This window comes from Callithrix jacchus, chromosome 13, assembly GCF_049354715.1.
Source record: "Callithrix jacchus isolate 240 chromosome 13, calJac240_pri, whole genome shotgun sequence".
Taxonomy (NCBI): Eukaryota; Metazoa; Chordata; class Mammalia; order Primates; family Cebidae; genus Callithrix; species Callithrix jacchus.
In genome coordinates this window covers 3,822,849-3,840,574 of record NC_133514.1, presented here as the reverse complement: position 1 = coordinate 3,840,574, position 17,726 = coordinate 3,822,849, and the positions used below count along the sequence as shown (strand labels likewise).

The window sequence follows — 17,726 nt, the reverse complement described above, 5'->3', positions numbered from 1 at the left end:
GACAGAAATTTCACAAGGATATTCAGGACCTGAACTCAGCTCTGGATCAAGTGGACCTAGTACACATCCACAGAACCCTCTACCCCAAATCAACAGAATACACATTCTTGTCGGTGCCATGCAGCAATTATTCTAAAATCAACTACATAATTAGAAGTAAAACACTCCTCAGCAAGTGCAAAAGAACTGAAATCATAACCAAGTGTCTCTCGGACCACAGTGCAATCAAATTAGAACTCAGGATTAAAGAAACTAACTTAAAACCACACAGTCTCATGGAATTTGAACAACCTGCTCCAGAATGACTCCTGGGTAAATAATTAAATTAAGGTAGAAATCAAGAAGTTCTTCAAAATCGAGGAGATCAAAGACACAATGTACAGTGTTAACAGGGAAATTTATAGAACTAAATGCCCACAAGAGAAAGCAGGAAAAATAAAAAATCAACACCCTAACATCACAATTAAAAGAACTAGAGATGTCAGAGCAAACTAATTCAAAAGCTAGCAGAGGACAAGAAATAACTAACCTCGAAGAAGAACTGAAGGAGAGAGACACACAAAAAAACCCTCCAAAAAAGCAACAAATCCAGGGGCTCTTTTTGGAAAAAAAGTAATGAAATAGATAGACCACTAGCTAGACTAATAAAGAAAAAGACAGAGAAGAATCAGATAGACACAATAGAAAATGAAAAAGGGGATATCACCACTGACCCCACAGTAATACAAGCAACCGTCAGAGAACACTGTAACTACCGCTATGCAAAAAAACTTAAAAATGTAGAAGAAATTAATAAATTCCTGAACACATACATCCTACCACGACTAAACCAGAAAGAAGGTGAGTCCCGGAACAGACCAAAAACAAGCACTGAAATTGAGGTAGTAATTAATAGCCTACCAACCAAGAAAAGCCCAGGACCAGAGAGATTCACAGCTGATTTCTACCATAAGTACAAAGAGGATCTGGTACCATTCCTTCTAAAGCTGTTCCAAACTACTGAAAAGGAGAGACTTCTCCCTAACCCATTTTATCAAGCCAGCATCTTCCTGATACCAAAACCAGGAAGAAACACAACAAGAAAAAGAAAACTTCAGGCCAATATCCCTGATGAACACTGATTGTTAAAAACTCTCAATAAACTAGGTATTGACTGAACATATCTCAAAATAATGAGCTATTTATGACAAACCCATAGCCAATATCATATCGAATGGGCCAAAGCTGAAATCATTACATCTGAAAACCCACACAAGACAAGGATGCCTTTTCTCACCACTCCTATTAAACATAGTATTAGAAGTTCTGGCCAGTGCAATCAAGCAAGAGAAAGAAATAAAGGGTATTCAAATAGGAAGAGAGGAAGTCAAGTTGTCTCTGTTTGCAGATGACATGATTTTACATTTAGAAAATTCCATCATCTCAGCCCAAAAACTTGAACTGATAAGCAACTTCAGCAAAGTCTCAGGATACAAAATCAATATGCAAAAATCACAAGCATTCCTATATACCAACAATATAGAAACAGAGAGTCAAATGATGAGTGAGCTCCCATTCACAATCACTACAGAGAGAATTAAACACCTAGGAACACAATTAACAAGGGACATGAAGGGCCTCTTCAAGGAAAACTACAAACCACTGCTCAAGGAAATGAGAGGACACAAACAGATGGAAAAATATTCCATGCTCATGGATAGGAAGTATCAGTATTGTGAAAATGGCCAAACTGGCCAAAGCAATTTAAAATTCAATGCTATTCAAACTACCATTGACATTCTTCACAGAATTAGGAGAAAATTATTTTAAATTTCATATGGAATCAAAGAAGACCCCACATAGCCAAGACAATACTAAGCAAAAAGAACAAAGCTGGAGGCATCACGCTACCCGACTTCAAACTATAGTACAAGGCTACAGTAACCAAAACAGCATGATACTAGCACCAAAACAGATATACAGACCCATGGGGCAGAAGAGAGACCTCAGAAATAACACCACACATCTACAACCATTTGATCTTCAATAAACCTGACAAAAACAATTAATGGGGAAAGGATCTCCTATTCAGTAAGTGGTGCTAGGAAAACTGGCTAGCCATATGCAGAAAACTGAAACTGGATCCCATTCTTACACCTTATACAAAAATTAATTCAACATGGATTAAAGACTTAAATGTAAAACCCAAAACCATGAAAACCTAGAAGAAAACCTAAGCAGTACCATCAGGACACGGGCATGCACAGACTTCACGACAAAAATGCCAAAAGCAATTGCAACAAAAGACAAAATTGATAAATGGGATCTAATTAAACTAAAGAGCTTCTGCACAGCAAAAGAAACTATCATCAGAGTGAGCAGGCAACTTACAGAATTTTTGCAATCTACTCATATGACAAAGGTCTAATATCCAGAATTTACAAGGAACTTAAACATATTTACAGGGACCAAAAAAAAAAAAAAACACACACACACATAAAAAAGTGGGCAAAGCATATGAACAGACATGTCTCAAAAGAAGACATTTATGCAGCCAACAAACATATGAAAAAAAGCTCAACAACACTGATCATCAGAGAAATGCAAATCAAAACCACAGAAATGCAAATCAAAACCACAATACCATCTCATGCCAGTTAGAGTGGCAACTATTAAAAAGTCAAGAAACAACAGATGCTGGCGAGGGTACAGAGAAATAGGAGCACTTTTACACCGTTGATGGGAATGTAAATTAGTTCAACTATTGTGGAAGACAGTGTAATGATTCCTCAAGGATCTAGAACCAGAAATACCATTCGACCCAGCAATCACACTACTGGGTATATACCCAAAGGAATATAAATCATTCTACTATAAAGACACATGCACATGTATGTTCATTGCAGCACTGTTCACAATAGCAAAGAGATGGAACCAACCCAAATGCCCAATAATGACAGACTGGAGAAAGAAAATGTGGCACATATATACCATGGAATACTATACAGCCATGCAAAGGAAGAGTTCATGTCCTTTGCAGGGACGTGGATAAAGCTGGAAACCATCATCCTCAGCAAACTAACGCAGGAACCAGAAAACCAAATACTGCATGTTCTCACTCGTAAGTGGGAGCTGAACAATGAGAACACATTGACACAGAGAGGGGAACATCACACACTGGGGCCTGTTGGGGGATGGGGGAGGGGAGGAAACTTAGAGGACAGGTCAATAGGTGCAGCAAACCACCATGCCACACATGTACCTATGTAACAAAGCTGCATGTTCTTCACATGTATCCTGGTTTTTTTTTAGAAGAAATAAAGGGAAAAAAAGGAAAAGAATATACATTTGTATACCAAGTAATAAAGACATTATGTTTTAAAAAAATTTAGAAAAGGATGATTGTTCTAAATTTCTATGTGGCCAGGGAATCACAACAAGACAACCTTCACAACTGTCCCTAGGCCAAACTATGCCCAGGCTTACATCCCTGGCCATGAATCCTTTTATCTGCTACACGGTTCCTCTGGTGACTCACCCACAGTGACCCTGACAGCCAGTTTAGACAGCCTGAGACGCTGCCATGAGAACGGTCACTGCACGTGGAGGGCACAGCCAGCAAGGTCTGTCCAGAGATGGGGACAGCACCTGACTTCCACTCAGATCACAATGAGAAAGCCATTCTTCCTACTGAGAGAGAAGAATTCAATCCATCCCAGCAATATGGGAGAGACGTGCTGCTCACGGCGTCATCCGACCTGGCCCTCAGAGCTCTGGGACTCAGGAGGAAGACGTTAGAGGACTAGAGTCTGTGCGGAGCAGGGGGAAGGAAACAGAGCTTGTCAGTGTCATGAACAAAACTCAACCTGTGGCGTGAATCCTGAGTAGTTAATCATACCCAGACCCACGCAGACCAACCAAACAGCATTCCAGCATGAGCACCCAAAATGTCACGACAGCAAGGGGTGGAGACCAACGAACAGGAAAACCTCTGACACCAGAGAGAGCTGTTGCTGGCCCAGGCAGGGGTGCCGCAGGGGAGGCCTCCACAGGGAGAGGTGCCGCTGGACCAGGCAGGGGTGCCGCAGGGGAGGCCTCCACAGGGAGAGATGCCACTGGACCAGACAGGGGTGCCACAGGGGAGGCCTCTGCAGGGAGAGGTGCCGCTGGACCAGACAGGGGTGCCGCAGGGGAGGCCTCCACAGGGAGAGATGCCACTGGACCAGACAGGGGTGCCTCAGGGGAGGCCTCCACAGGGAGAGCTGTTGCTGGCCCAGGCAGGGGTGCCACAGGGGAGGCCTCCACAGGGAGAGATGCCACTGGACCAGGCAGGGGTGCCTCAGGGGAGGCCTCCACAGGGAGAGATGCCACTGGACCAGACAGGGGTGCCTCAGGGGAGGCCTCCACAGGGAGAGCTGTTGCTGGCCCAGGCAGGGGTGCCCACAGGGGAGGCCTCCACAGGGAGAGGTGTTGCTGGCCCAGGCAGGGGTGCCCACAGGGGAGGCCTCCACAGGGAGAGGTGCCACTGGCCCAGGCAGGGGTGCCCACAGGGGAGGCCTCCACAGGGAGAGGTGTTGCTGGCCCAGGCAGGGGTGCCCACAGGGGAGGCCTCCACAGGGAGAGATGCCGCTCGACCAGGCAGGGGTGCCGCAGGGGAGGCCTCCTCAGAGAGAGGTGCTGCTGGACCAGGCAAGGGTGCCTGCAGGGAAGGCCTCTGCAGGGAAACGTGACACTGGACCAGGCAAGGGTCCCCACAGGGGAGGCCTCTGCAGTCCTTTGATGACGTGCTAACTGAGTTAGATAATACCCCATCAGGTCTCATTCATGTCTCGGGCCCCAGCTGGGTCTCACATCTCACCTGGAATATCACTGACTGCCTTTCTCAAGTTCCCTGTTAAGGAACCATTTCAAGTATTTACAGGGAACCCTCTGGACTGGGGGCTATCACATGACCACAGGATTCACAGCCTAAAATGGGCAGGACACCGGTGAGCACTTATTCCCCTGGAAAGGTAAAATATACCACACGGGGCTATGAGTTTGCTCAGCAGGGGACTCAAATATCTCAGAATGAATAAATTCAACCAGACTGGGGATGGGGTGGGAAAATTTACATTTTCTCTGTTATATTTAACAGTTTATTTCTGGGAACAAAGTGACAGAGTGTATGTTTCCAATAAAAAAGAGAGATGAGATGGTAAGGAGAGGATGAGACACTGTGTGTCCTTTTACATTTATTTCTACTGATGCATTAAAGTATTCCCATTGTAATTTTGTTTCCAAAACATAGCAATCAGAGAAATAAGAACAAAAGAGGAACAGATTCTCTGGTATCTACAGAGATGGGGATACAACCAGTCAAATCATCAGGGCAAATGTCCTCCATCAAACTGAGGGATAAATGAGATTCCCAGCCAAGCTAAGTCCAGGCAGATCTACTCAACAAATGAAGAGCATCTATTAATTTTCTGAAAAGTAAAAATCCCTATCCTCGGTTACATAACTTTCTTGAATTGTTTTAAAAATTAAGATTCTGCTTTGTAGTATATAAAATTAAGTATATTGCGGTAAGTCATTTTTATGTAATCTTTGCAAATTTTTGTGAATATCACCTAAGCTTTGCAAAATGGAGGTGGACCTTACTCCACTATAAGCCACTTACTGAGCACCCATCAGGAGTGAGCTGTTGTGCAGGTCCTGGGGATGGAAAGTTGGCTGTGCAATTAGAGATTAAGTGATATGACTACTTATAAATCAATAGAGTGGGGATCAGGGCATATGGTTATGCATGGAGGAGGCACCCACCCTAATTTAGGAGGGAGGAATTTCTTAGCAAAAATTACATCAGCATTGAGTCCATGAAAGAGCAGGAGTTACCGCAGCAAGCAAGGGATGGGGACATTCTCAGAAGAGGAAGGATCACATACAGAGTCTCCCCAGCACAGCTGCCATGTCACAGACAAGAGCTGGAGAGTGGACACACACTGGATGGCCACCCCAGACAGGAGCCTGATAACAGGACCCTCTGTGTGTGGGCGTGGACACTATCCCGTGAGCATGGATTCACAGTGACAACAGGACCTTCTGTGTGCGGGCGTAGACACTCTCCCGTGAGCTTGGAGTCACAGTGACGACAGGACCCTCTGTGTGCGGGTGTGGACACTCTCCCGTGAGCATGGATTCACAGTGACGACAGGACCTTCTGTGTGTGGGCGTGGACACTCTCCCATGAGCTTGGAGTCACAGTGACGACAGGACCCTCTGTGTGCGGGCGTGGACACTCTCCCATGAGCTTGGAGTCACAGTGACGACAGGACCCTCTGTGTGCGGGCGTGGACACTCTGCCATGAGCGAGGAGTCACGGTGATTACAGGACCCTCTGTGTGCAGGCGTGGACACTCTCCTGTGAGCGTGGATTCACAGTGACGACAGGACCCTCTGTGTGCAGGCGTGGACACTCTCCCGTGAGCTTGGAGTCACAGTGACAACAGGACCCTCTGTGTGCGGGCGTGGACACTCTCCTGTGAGCGTGGATTCACAGTGACGACAGGACCCTCTGTGTGTGAGTGTGGATTTATGGTGTCTGATGTGAGACAGAAGTACATCTGCCTCCTTGAAGAAGCGTGGCCTTGGCGCAGGGTGCACAAAGAGTGTGCGTGGGAAGAACATTAGAAGCACAGAAGTCAGTTAGAAGGATCTGGTCAATAAGAGAGACGGACCTACAAGAAAAAGATGCAAGTGCAGTGGAGGGAAAAGAGGGAGCTGGGAACACAGGGGAACAGAAGCATCACAAATGGAAGAAAACCTCCCCTCACCCCTCTCAAAGAAAAGGCCAGTTCTGACGCATTTGGGAGCAGGAGGACCAGAGAGCCAGGACAGCTTCCTGAAGCCCTCCACATTTGTTAACACAAAAGAAGGAGCGCATCGGTTGCTGAGATCAAATGCGTAAAGGAGGAGGCTACAGGCGGGAGGGATATGGTTAGGACCTGAAATTCCTTTAGGGAGGAGCGACAGAGAAGGAGGGTGGAGAAGCGCCCGACAGTGGCGTGCGGAAGAGAGTCCAGGGAACAATGAGAGCTCACACGAAGTGGAGGCTGTTATTTTAATTTTATCAGAATCCACTGCACAGATACATGGTTTTCCCTAGCAGCAATCAGCTCTTTGGGGTAAAAAGTGGAAAAGGTCAATGATGAAAAAAATCCAACACTGTTATTTGGCCAAGAAACAAGATGACAGATTAAGGAGGGAAGTGAGTCAGAAGGGAAGTCGTGGCACAAGTCACTAAAGAACCGACTTGTGTGGTCTTGGGTCCCAGGAAAGTAGTGAAGACAAGATGGGGAGATGGAGGAAGGAACCAGAGATGTTCAGAGACTTAGATCCTGGGTCAGACTGCAGTGACTCAAGGCCAGGCACACACCGGCAATCCCAGCACTTTGGGAGGCCAAGGTGGGTAGATCACCTGATGTTAGGAGCTTGAGACCAGCCTGGCCAACATGGTGAAGCCCTGTCTCTACTAAAATACAAAGATCATCTGGGTGTGGTGACACTGCCTGTGATCCCAGCTACTCACAGGAGAAGCACTTGAACCCAGGAGGCAGAGGTTGCAGTGACAGCACAAGACTCTGTCTCAAAAAGAAAGAAGAAGAAAAATGGCAGTGACTCTAACCTAAGGCAGGGATGGTGGCAGAAAGATGCCTTCACAGGACAAAGTGAGCTTAGTACTCAACACCCCCACCTGGGGCAAGTGACACCTGAAGAAACCCATGCGAACTTATCCTTGGGAACCACCAGACCCAAAGGCCCTCTATCTTCAAGTATACCCTGTGCTCCCTAAGCAGACAGTGTCGTTTAGGTGAATGTCCTAACAACAGAGCAAATGCTTCTCGGGCTCACAGTGAACTCAATGATCTTCAGAAATTACTGCTCAGAGAATAACATTGTTTGAAACAATAGAACAGTCAGCTGCAATGAGTGAAGTTTAACAGCTGCGTGTGGTCAGAGACAGAGGAAGAACGCCTGGGCACACCACTGTCATCACAGGTAAGGGGGTCACACCCAAAGCTGTACCCCACTGAGGAGCCACATCAGAGGCTAAACATCATGGGGGGCAGGGCAGAGAGTAGACTCCTCTAAACAAATCCAGCCAATCACCAGGTGTGGGAGAAGGACCACTGTCACTGGCCAGAGCTGCGACACTATATTATCAAAGTGTCTCGTCCCCGACAATAGATTATGAGACATGCAAAGACACAGCAAAGTATGATCCACACGCTGAAAACAGCAATAAAGGGCGGGCCACACGAACTGCCTGTGAAGTGAGCAGACGTCAGGTTTAGCAGAAAAAGGCTTCGAAGCAGCCATTATAAAGATGTCCACAGAACCGAATGAGACTATGACTGAAGACATGAAGATGGAGAAGAATGTGGCAAGAAATGAAAACACCAGTAAAGATGCAGACGTTACCAAAAATAACCACAGGGAAATTCTGCTGTTGGAAAAGTAAAATAACTGAAATCAGAACTCACTCCAGGGGTTTAACAGTAGCTTCGAACACCAAGAGAAAGAACAAGCAAACTGCAAAACAGACCCATAGATATTCCGCGAGCTGAAGCAGACAGGAAACAAGTAGGGACAACCGAAGGAGCTCAGAAGTACGGGCCGCCTCAAGCACACAGACGCACACACAGCGAGAGGACCAGAGGAGGTAAGAGAAAGCAAAAAAGGCATGTAAAAGATCATAGCCGAGCGCCTCCCAAACGTACTGAAAACCAGTAACCTACACATCCAGGGAGCGCAACAACTTCCAAGAAGGATAAAAGCAAAGACAGTTGCAAACAGGTACGCCATAGTACAAACACTGCAAGTCAAAGAAAAGGTGAAAACCTTAGAAGCTGCAAGAGGAAAACGACTTGGTATTCAGAAAGAAAAGCCAATCAGATTAAGAGCTGGCTTCCCAGCAGAAACGGTAGAGGCCAGAAAAGCAGCGGTATAATATGCTGAAAGTGCTCAAAAGAAAAACAAAACCGTCTACCACGAATGCCATATCCAGAAAACCTACCCTTCAAAAATGAAGACATTTCCAAAAAAATCAAAACTCACAGAATTTTCTGCTAGCAGATCAACCTTACAAGAAATTCTAAACGAAGTTCTTGAGGCCGAAAGCAAGTGACCCCTGATAATATGAAAATCCACATGAAAAATTAAGATAATTGGTAATGGTAATTACATAATTATAAAAGACAGTATTAACATATTTTCTTTGTCCTCCTAACTGACTTAAAATAAAATTTATAAAACAATACATATGAAAAAGATTGGTGGACCTACCCAACATAAAAACATGTGTAATATATTTGTCAACAACAGCACAAAGGTGGTTGGTTGAAGCAAAGCTATGTTATCCTAAGAACACAATTACAGGTGCAAAGTAATCGTTAACAATGTACTGTTGAGTTTGTAACATTAAGAGACGTAATAAGTATAATAATATTACAGAAGAGGAAAAATATGGTATAGATACATACAGTAATGCTTCTGCTTATCAATAGAATTATGCCAGCGTAAGTCTGAAACTGATTTTAATACGTTCAAACATATGTGGTAAAGCCTAGAGCAAACACAAAAGAAAGGACTTGAAAATATAGTGAAAAAATCCCTAAGTAACTTAAAATGCTACATTAGAAAATATTCAACTCATGCAAAAAAATGAGTAAGGAGGGGTGAAGAAATAAGAAAGGCATGAGACTATATTAGTCCATTCTCACACTGCTATAAAGACATACTCAAGACTGGGAAATTTATAATGAAAAGAGGTTTAATTGACTCACCATTCAGGATGGCCGGGGAGGCCTCAGGAAACTTACAGTCATGGAGGAAGCAAATATGTTCTTCTTCACAGAAGAAGAAGAATAGGAGCCGAGGGAAAGGAGAAGGCCTTATGAAACCATCAGATCTCATGAGCACTTACTCACTATGAGAAGAATAGCATGGGGGAAACTGCCCCATGATTCAATTACCTCCCACATATTTTGGTGCTATCTTATAAAAGAGGGCCTAACTATAAAAGAATCAACCCATCAGAAACAATAATAATTGTAAATATATACATACATGTGTGTATGCATATACAGACACCTTAATAACTGAGTACCAAAATATGTGAAGCAAAACCTGACTATAATGAAGAGATAAATTCAACAATAGTTGAAGACTGAATACTATGCTCTTAATGATGGATAGACCAACTAGACAAAAGATAAACAAGGAAAGAGAAGTAGACCTAACAGTCACCTACAGAATATATAATCTCAAGTGTATATAAAACATCCCCAGAATACACCATATGTTAAGCCATAAAACAAACCTCAACAAATTTAAAATCATACAAATAACATGAATTGTGTTCTCGAATCACAATGGAATCAAATTAGAAATCGACAACATAAAAATGTTTTAGAAACTCATCAGTCTGTGGAAATTAAGCAATGTACTCCCAAATAACCAATGGGACGGCCAGGCGCGGTGGATTTTGGGTGAGGACAGTATTCTGAAATTGGCTGTGGCGATAGTTGCACACACATCTTTGAATATAATAAAAAACAGTTGTTTGTACACTTTGGGTGAATTGTACGGGGGTATCTGATGAGTCACACGTCTCAACAAAAGTGCTTTTAAGAAGTGAGAGAGAAACTTCCTCTGTGGAAAGGAGGTTTAGCTGTCATTAAATGTCAACAATGAAGTGCAGCATCTTTTCATCTGTCCTAATGGTTCTGGCTTTGAAGTTAAATAGTCAAAAAATAGGATTTAATTACATTATTGGAAATGAACCGTAAACAGAATAAATGCCTTCTCAATTGAAAAATGAAAAGAAAACTCACTAAATACATGTACAGCATAAAGAAAACTACATAATTTTTTAAGTTTCTAAGCAATGAAAATAATGATGTAAACCTAAACAAGAATGGCACAAAAATATCTGTTATAATTATATTACAAAATCTGTTACATGTGTGGAAATGGCTAAGGCAAAAACTGTAGAATATGTAAGAAGAAATTCAACAAAAACATCTCCCAGCCCAAATAATACCAAGTAGACAAAAAAAAAATGCATGAAGGGATGAAGACTCTGAATGAAATATTAATAAGAATTCCCTACATGCCAACAAATAGGAGGGCCCAGCTCGCTCTGTGAGACCCCAGACCCTGGATGGGGGTCAGTTTCTCCCACTGATCTGTAAATCCAGCCCAGGCTGAGTGTCCCTGACCCAAAATGCTTGGGACCACAAGTGCTCCAGATTGTTTATTTTTTTCAGATTTTGGAAGATATGCACTATACTTATCTGGCTGAACCGTCTCAAATCCAGATACATAAATTCTGGAGTGCCCCAATGAATGACGTTTCCTTTCAGCATCATGTCAGCTCTCTAAAGGTTTTGGAAGTTGGAATACGTTGGATTTCAAATTTTAAGATTTGGGATGCTAAACCTGGATAATCCCAATCAAAATGCCAAACATAATTCTTTGGAAACTTGAAAACTGATTTTAAAGTTTATCTGGATGAAAAAACATGTAGGAAAATAAGAAAAGGTGGACTAAGAAGCAGGATCACCCTGTCAGATTCTGTAAAACTCATTCTTAAAACAGCATGACGTTGTAGAACTGGAAGCAAAATCCAAAAGTAAATGAAGGTACAAATGGAAATTTAGCAGGTGATAAAGGTTCCATCCAAAACTCAACTAACGGTTTGGACAAAAGATAGTGTAGCCAATTAATTCAGGTGTGGACACCATCTGAAGAAATGCACAGGGGGTCCCAGAACGGGTCTGCAACGGGCCTTCTCAGCACGAAGGGGTGCGAGCCGGGCAGCGCCTGGCACCCGACAGTGGCATGAATCCTCGAGGGCAGACACCTGCCTGCTGCTGCAGAGAGGTGGTCAGGCTCTGACTGATGTCAGAGTGTGTGCTGCCACTGAACATCTAAGGAAAGGTAATGGGACCACTGGCTCCCTTCTATCTATTCTGAAGAACTAGGGGAAGAGAAATGATGAGCTCAGGTGCCAGGTGTCTCTACCACAGTTATGCATTTGGGAATTGGAGAAGTAATCACAGGTGCTCACAGGGACCCACTGGACCCCCAAGACATTGTTCTCAGATTCCTGAGTTCTCTCCTGATCAGCTGTGAGGGAAAGAGAGCCAAGACTCTAGGCCCTGCCCTGCCGACCTCCTCCCCATCACTCACAGACGTTGCCAGGGCAGGAAGACATGCAGAGAAACCCACTCCAGTGGCCTGGGGCATGTGCTAGGTGCTATGGAGGTTTCCGATAATCTCTCACCAAGAAGCAGCAGATACAAAAGCTGGATAATGGTCTGGATTAGGGCAATGACCACAGGAAAGAAAAATAAAAAATGAAGCTGTGTTGTGACCGAGAAGCCCAGAAAACTTAGAGCAGGAAGTGAGTGGAGACAGCGAGCAAATGGGTGAGAAAGCGCAAGAAATTTGAATTCTCCAGGTTTTCAAGTTGGAGTGCCAAGGAGATGGACCCTCTAACACAAGCAGCGAGCCTCAAAGGGCAGCTGTGTTTTCAGGTCCCTGGGGAGGACCATGAACCCGGGTTTTAGGAGCTGTCAGTCCCTCTCAGGGAAGCTGTCTGGAATGGGAGGAGAGGTCAGCATGGAAGACAGAGATTTACAGGCACCATCCGCATGGACGTAATAACTGCGGCTGTGAAGTGGTGACAGCTCAGGAATCCTGTCAGAGGAGAAACGCAGGCTAGAAAACGGGAAAACGGCCACATTCTGGAGAAAAGAAATAGCCACAGAAGAAATAAAATCAAGATGATGGAATATTACAGGAGCCAGGGAGAAAATCTAAAGGGTAATAGTTTTGTAGATATAAAGTGGTTAAACGTACAACAGCAAAGGAAGATGACCCAGACTTTGACCTGAAGCATCAGGTCATCTTTTTTCTTTTGTAAATTAGGCAGGCATCTTTCTCAGCTGGCATCTAAACGGCCCTGCTTTCCTGAAGAAGCCACCCACAACCTCATTCTGCACTCTCTGATTAGCTCCCTTTCCGGAGCAGAGTCCCGCTGTTCGGAACGCGTCCCGTTGCTGGGGTGCCCGTCAGAGGCCTGCTCACTCGTTACCACAAACCTCCACATCCAGCTCCTGTGACCCAGATTTGGGGAAACAGCATTGCCAAAATATCACGGGTTCTCTCCCAGGCAGTTCCTGATTCCTAAATGTTCCAGCTACGATTCAGAACAACGTATGCATTAAGACCAAGAAGCCTTTTATTTTTCTTATTATGTTTATTGAATTCACTTTATCCAGCTGCCAGCCTTGGAAGAGACGGGGAGGTGTCAGGGTTATTAAAAAGTCCATGTTTGAGGCTTCCTAACGTGACATGCTATCACTTTCCACAGAGCAAAATTAAGAAACATCTATTTTAATTACTGTACATCTGAGCTGTCAGAGTACAAATGGAAACCAAATTTTCTTTTGCTGAAAGAGAAAACACACAGCATCCTTTCAGCTAGAGAAACAGAACTGCAAATAAATCTCTGAAGTTCAGGATTTGACAGGGAGGGCTGACTCTTGTGACGAAAACAAGCACCTGCCACTTGCCTCATCAAAAGCCGTGCTGTAAGGACACCAAAGATGGCTTCACAGTCACAGAACGTCCAAGCTGCGGCTTCAGCCACAGAGGAACCCCCCTTCCAGCTAGCGGGTAGCTAGTCGGTAACCGCAGGGAAGACAAATGAATTGACTCAAAATTACACTAAGCTGTATATGTAAATAAAGGGAAAGAGGTGAGGGGAGAAGTGGGGGTCTTGGGGAGGAGGGGAAGGGAGGGCCCAGGGGGGCCAGCCCGGAAACTTGCTTTCTGACCTGTACTCAGGACGTCTGCGGAGAGACCAGGCATCCCTTTCTGTTTATCAGAGTTAGACCAAATGGTCATCAAAGCTTTTCTGAGACAGCCATTTCAGTGTTTAAACTGTCCTTATTCACTTCCTGACGGAGAACCCAAAATGCCAGGAGGAACAACGACTGGAGAGGTGCGACCCGCACTTCAGCCTCCCCCTGGGCTGCCTGGCATTTCTAAACTCCAGTTACCGCGCTCTCTGCGGTGGCTTCCGACGAACATGCGATCCACCTGAGCAGGGAACACTGTTTGTGTGACAGGCTCCAGGCAACGGGGCCACACACGCGTCACGCACACCAAAGCCCACACGAACGCCCGCCTCAAGGTCGCGCACCCTTGGAAGAGCACGTGAACACGCCAGCGAGGCTGACACTGAGGTCCACGTGGAGGTCTTCTTTAAATCACCTCAGAGACTATGGACGCTTTTCCTGGATTAGAGACACCTCTCCATCGCCTCCGGTAACTTGAGGCTGACTCTGGGCAGTGTGGCTGTGGGGCCATGGACAGTGCGTGGCTCATTGTGCACCAACCAGGCACCTTCCCACGGTAAGACATTTCTGTGAGTGTCTTGTAGGATGACCAAGTGGCTTGCTTTTCTGTAGATAAACCTCTTTAGGATGAAGAGGCGCGAGGTGACCTTGCAAGTTCGCACACGTGCATGTGGAAGGTTTAACAACACGTGAAATGATGAACGGCCCCGATCAACAGCAATGCTTACAATGAGACACAACTCATCAGCCGCCGACGCACGAGAGCCACAGCCATTCCAGAACACGTGGCACTGCAGGACACACAGTGAGTCCTCAGAATAAAAAGCAATCTTCCTCCTCTCATAAGCCCTTTACTTACTGTACCCATAAGGTTAATTATACTCCTTAAATATAAATAAAGAAAATAATGCAAAACCATTTTTTAAAATATCTTAAAGTATACAACCCTTTTGAAAACTGACACCTACAAATAATTTCTGAGTGTCAACAGTCTAAGCAATGGGTGCGTGACGGATGAAGCTATTGCTGAATATTATAAATAACACAATAGTATTAAACTATCATCTTGGATGTTAAAAACCTTTTCGCAATGACTGAAATTGGCACAACTGCCACAAGACAGTGAAGCAAATGCGTTTGCTATAAATGCATAAGAGGAAGGTAAAGATGCCTCTTAATGCTGGGTCACATCTCATAATTCTGAGGTTTATTCAGAACAGAATCATTAAAAACTTCATTTGTCCCATTAGAAAAAAAAAAAAAAAAGCAATATGAAGAAGAATTACACACCGAGAAACCTGCATCCCACAGCAGAAACCAGAGGTGAGCAAGTGACAGTGATGTCTTCCATGAAATCATGAGGCTAAACCCAAACCAGTGTCAGTGACTTATTCAGCATCAGTAATGCCCAAATCCACAGCCTTCCAAGAGGCGTGCCTGTCCCTAGAATCTGCTGTCACCAGGTCCAGCCTGAATGCAGCCTAGAGAAAGCCACATAATCACATAATGGCAACATTGCTCCTCTTGCTCTCAAATAGTGTGGATATCAAAAGAAGGCCACACCTCAGGATCCACACCTGTTGGAACCCTCTCAATGACCCTCTCTTCCTCCTCCAACCAGGCTTCCCACTGACTGCAGCAAATTAGGATAATCACAACTTGAAGGGTTTATTTTTGTTCATCAAAGCTAGGAGGGCACAAAGTTTAGATAATTATACATATTTGAGTTCAACATATTCCAACGTAAAACTGCAAAAAGCAAAGAGCTGGCTGCATACGGGAAAGACGCAAAGAAAACTCAGCGTTTTTCCTGCATAAAGCAAACAGATCCCCGATCAATAAAAATAACATTTCATTTACAGACTCCACATCTGAACTGAGCACTCCATGGTCCCTTTGCCCATGGTGACGGCTGGTAGGCAGCCCACGAATTAGCTGTACAGGGTCAGACAGCTGACAGGTGGGCCCGACAGAACAGCAGAAGGGCGACTCCTGCTCTGCGTCTGACTCCTGGGGAAGGAGGACGGCCCTTGAGTTGGGGAGGGGAGGAAACAACACCTGCATCACCGAGAAAAACCCCAGCAAGAGCGGGAAGATTGTGAGGACAAGACGCTGTCTCCAGCCCCTGGGAGCATGGCTTCTGCATGCTGGGGCCATAGGACACTGGCTCTGAGCAGCTTCTCCCAACAAGTCACGTGGAGCGGGGAAAGCCCAGAGGACCTGGAATGAACAGCAGATCCTGGCCTGAGTCATAGAAAGGGAGAAAGGTTGGTTCCAGAAAGGAACACTTCTTATTGTGATGCTCACAGTTAACAGCATCTGGGAAAATACTGAGAAGGCCCCGGCTCAGTGGCCAGAAGCTGCACCGTTCCTGAGAGTCGTCACAGCTGGCGCCAAGCCCTTCCTGAGGGCTGTATCAGCCAAGGCTGATGTTCCCGTCCCATGGAGACAGAGCCTGGCACTCTTGTCCTCCACACCCATCTTTTCAGAATCAGCCGACAGGCCAGGCCCTTGAGAAGTGAGTTTATCAGAAGGTGGGGGCTGAGCAGCTACCCTACTGTGACAGGAACTGAAAGGGAAGCTGAAAGATGGACCTGATGAGACGCTGCCCTGGACCCTGAGAGACAGTTCCCGGCCCTGGGCTCTCTTGGTCACCTGCACTCGCCTGGCACCGGCCCTACCACAGAGCAGGTGCCCCACGCATGTGTCCTGGATAAGACACCTGGATCCTGGAGTGGAATCAGGACCCCTCGTAGAAGAGATTTTGGAGAGTCTGGACATGGTCTGGAAGACCTGCAGCGCCTGGGGTGAGGAGCCTGGCCAGGCATGGGGCATCTGGGTGCTGAATGAGTGTGAGAGGCACTGAGGACCCCGGCTAGCCGTGCTGCAGGACACACAGAGCAGAGGACTCCGCCCGCCACTGGGCCTGAGATAAACAAACTCCATCCTATCCTAAGAGCACAGTGTTTCTTCTCTAGAAATATTTAAAAGTAATTGGATTGGAATGTTGTACCCAACTAAAAATTCCCCTCACCCTATTTTTAATATAGGCTGAACAGGGAAGGCCAGAGAAAGATGTTCTTATTTCAAATGACCACATCAGGCAGCGATTCCCTCCGCCCTGCCGTGAGCACACAGGCCGCACCTGTCCCTGCAGGAGCAAGCTCAGGACCAGGCAGCTGGGTGGAGCAGTGAACGTGCTGCCAAGGCCCATCCCTGCCACGAGGGAGAAGGGCTCCGTGACAGACATCCAAGCAGCTCACGGCGGCCTTACAAAATAAGGGCACGTTGTTAAGCCGAGTCGCCTTTCCCACAACCTTAAACCGTATTTAGCTTTTCTAACAGTAAATGCCATGGAAAGGCATAAACTGCAGAGAGGTGAGCCGTTTGGGAGGAAAGGGATGAGAAGGCCGATGGAGAGCGATACATTCTGGAAGTCACATAATGGCTCACAACGTAAACTCAGCCCCAGGCCCATCATAGAATCTGATCAGCACCGAGAACGGCAGGAGGCTTGAAAGGAGGCTGAAGGTAGCCCTGATGCTGCAGATCCAGGCACGGCCCAGAAAGTCTAACTCTGAAGCACAATCTCAAATCCAACTTCTCCACCAGAAGCTAACATAAAAGCGTGAGCCTGCAGCATGAGCTCAGCGTTTAGAAGCCATAACTCTCCTCTCTGTCATTTTGTATTAACTGGACTTCAACAGGAACAGCTAGAAGATCCCTTAAAAAAAAATTTCCATCCATCCATCTTGCTGAAGCGAAGACATTACAGACAGTGCACCCGGCGAGGGCACCTGTCATCCTGGTGGGCCAGGGCAGCCCGTGGGGATC

General features: G+C 45.6%; 1 protein-coding gene across 2 annotated transcripts in view; it reads right to left on the bottom strand.

Moving 5' to 3' along the window:
* The window catches only part of DLGAP2 (DLG associated protein 2), a 923,452-nt gene that overhangs the window by 750,303 nt on the left and 155,423 nt on the right, over positions 1-17,726 (bottom strand). The window lies entirely within an intron of this gene.